Source organism: Pistacia vera, unplaced genomic scaffold (assembly GCF_008641045.1).
Source record: "Pistacia vera cultivar Batoury unplaced genomic scaffold, PisVer_v2 Contig383, whole genome shotgun sequence".
Classification (NCBI taxonomy): domain Eukaryota; kingdom Viridiplantae; phylum Streptophyta; class Magnoliopsida; order Sapindales; family Anacardiaceae; genus Pistacia; species Pistacia vera.
Window position 1 is genome coordinate 356,174 of NW_022196205.1, and position 3,646 is coordinate 359,819.

Consider the following 3,646-nt stretch of genomic DNA (forward strand, 5'->3'; position numbering starts at 1 on the left):
ATCGATGGTGAATAAAACAAACATGAAGGGATGCGATTATTTTACATAACAACCCTTAAAATATATTCAATTTAATTAATCTTTTATTTTAAAGTATGATATGACATATAATTAACACTGTCAAAAAAAAAGGTGGTTGTAAAATTGATATTATTTAGATGTAATAATACTATGATAATAATTTGCTTTTAAATGGAAAGACTTTTCTTCGTCAAATAGTAAGAAAAAGGGAAAGGAACGTGTTAGAAGAAAATTGAAAAGTGGAGCACCCATATGTTTGAAATGGAATAGAAATTTCTTCATATAGAAGAAATTTATGGGTATGTAATTGAGCCACGTTGCTACAAAATGAGCTGCAACCATGGAAAGAAACACGTGGATGCACTAAGACATATCGGTCAGAATGTGTATGTAAGGATGTCTATCATAAACATAGATTTAGGTGGTCATATGTTTTTTTTTTTTTTTTTTTTCATAATTTTTTATCAATCTTAGCGATATTCCAAATTCAAATTAGATTCGTGGTATAAATTTAAATAGTTTAATGTTGACTTTAATTACAAGATTGTGTGATATACAGTAAAACCTCTCTATAACGATACTCTATATAGGAATAAACTCTATATAGTCATAAAAAATTATATTCCCAATTTGGGATAGTTATAAATAAGAATAAACTCTACATTGTAATAAGTTATAATTTTTATAATTCCTGTCTTAAGGAAAGTTACCTCCACATAGTAATAATTATCTGTGTATTGCAAAAAAAAAAATATGGTATGTTACATTAAAGATTTAAAATGAAATAAAATATTTATCTAAAGTTGCTTGAGACAATAATTTATGCTTTAGTGTTGTTACCACATCTTTTAACTTGCGAATACATTACTCGCTAACATAGACATTTTCTTGTTAAAACCAAAACATTTTTAACTTCTCAAGCATGTTTAGAACTTCTTGACATGAAACTTTTTATATTTTCATACTATCATCCTTATAATTATTTCATTTCTCTTCTTCTTTCATTGTAGAAATGATTTCTTCTTTTATTAAAACATACATGACTTGTTACTCATTTAAATGATTAAAGAAGACATTAATATTCATTTAATTAGTGTAGTGAAGTTGTCGAATTTGATCACTCAATTTTACAATAACTCTTTGATTTTCTTCGTCCACTTCATTTGTAACTTGCAATTCATCAACATTAGGGGTCGTAATTTTGTAATGCTTTAAACAATTAGCAATTGTTTGTGGTTTCACATTAATTGTCATGCAGCAACTGCATTTACAATTTCATCAAGGACAGTTATCTTTGTTGGTTTCAAAACGGGATCTTCTATCCGTTTCAAAAGTAGGCAATTGAAGCGCTGAATTGAAACCCTAATATTATTAAAACATGAATTGAAATCATAATATTGTACTACTAAAACATGAATTATAAAATAAGAAATTTTTTTTAATTACACCTCTATTAAGTTATAATCTCTTCATAGTAATAAAATTAGTTGGTCCCACTATTATGACTATAAAGAGATTTTACTGTATATGAAATTTAAACATAATTCCTTACTTTAAAATCGAAACACGAGATAAATTCATTGGTCTAGTCTTTCGAGTTCAGGTCTCCACGATTGTTAATAAAAATGTCTATTGAAGTTTTTACCCAATTAATAGTTTTTGGGTTCTGAAAAATTAGTTGAAGTACACGTAAACTGGCCCGGACACTCTCGATCATAATAAAAATAAAAATAAATAAATAACTTACCTGTAAAACAATGTATTTAAATTTATACTTCACTCAGCGTTAATTTTTTATCGTTCAAATTCATATACTATATACTTTGTTTTGTTAAAATGTATCCTAAAAATTATATCTTACTGTATTAAACATAAATTTAAATATATATTTTTTGGAAGAATAAGATTCAATTAAATTAAACAGAATTCATGATATCTTTTCTGTAAATAGCTAAATTACCTTATTTATCACAATAATTAATCCCAATTGTTTCAAGACATTTGCTTATAATTAACCCACAAAAGTTTACCAAATTCCATTAATAAATAATAATTGACACACTCTTCCCTTGAAGGCTTATCTCTATCCACTGTTATTATCTTCAGCAACGCCAAAGAGGACATTTCTCTTTGATATTTCACACCAACATTTATCCTTCCATTTCACACCCTCTCTGCATTCCAATTTGAAGCTATATCAATGCCACTACTTATTGCTTAATTGATTTGAGTCCCTTAAATCTCTCAGAACTTCAACCGTCCGTCCCTTCAGGTAACTTCAATTCTATGCTCTTTTGATTTATCTTATCCAAATACCATTAATTCAAACCATTGTTTTACATAGAGATTTAAGGAGACAGTTTTTCAGTTTTTGAAAAATGTGATATATATCACCTAGTCTAAAGGGTTTTTGTTTTTGTTTTTGGTTTTTTCCTTTCTTTTCTTTCTTGTGACTTGATGACCCTCTAAGGGGGTTAATGAAGTTTGAATTTGTTTTGAAGGTGTGAGCAAAATGTCGAAGAAGATGAGAGTGGCGGTGGTTGGCGGCGGGATTAGTGGACTTGTTTCGGCGTTTGTTCTTGCAAAAGCAGGCGTTGATGTGGTGCTTTACGAGAAGGAAGACTACCTTGGCGGCCATGCGAAGACTGTCACTTTCGATGCCATTGATTTAGACCTCGGTTTCATGGTCTTCAATCGCGTAAGTTTAACTGTCTCTCTCTTTTTTCTTTCTGCATTCAGCTTTCTTTCTGCTTCACAGAAATTGGAACGAATTAAATTATCATAGTATTAATATTTATGGCTTTCCATCTATGGTAGTAAAATATCTAGTGCAATGAATTAGAAAGATTCAATAATATATAAAAGATGAATAAATTATAAATTTTGGTTCGAATTTATCTTATTAAATCTCATTACACTTGATATTGGGAAAAAAATAAGACAAAATAAAAAGTGTTACAAGCACCATTGATAAGGTAATTTTCTTAATTAAAATCAAAATTTTACAAGGAAATAAAGTCAAAGATAGGGATGGAAGAAAGATACTATTAACCATCACAGGATGGTCGGATGGTAAAAATGTAAAAAGAGATTTTATGAACTTCTGAGTTTGAGTCTCAATACTAATAAAGATGGTTATTAGAGTTTTTATCTTACCGATAATTTAAAACCTTGGAAGATTAATTGAGATACGTGCAAAGTAGTAATGATTCCCCTACTAAATTTACTTGCAGATTAATCTAATATTAGGAAACTTATAGCAACTTTTGTTTTATTTGTTAACCTATATTTTGCAATAAACATATACGATGAACATGAATTCACTTTATATTTAATTATTGATTTTTATGGATGGGCTTGGTGGTCCATTCATTGGGTGGTCGAGATTAATTGGTTAGACACTGACGATGCTTCTTCCCTATCTATCACCGAAGACCATTAATGTTTTCTCAAATTTTAGCGTAAAAAATAATTTTCCGTGAAAGTATTATTTTGGACTTAACGTAAACCATATAGAATTAAGATCAAATCATCAGTTTCAACAGCTAGTAGATACCTTCTTCTTCTTCGACTAAATAGTTAATTTAATTGTTGTTTTGACTTACGAATCCATGACTAGTCATAT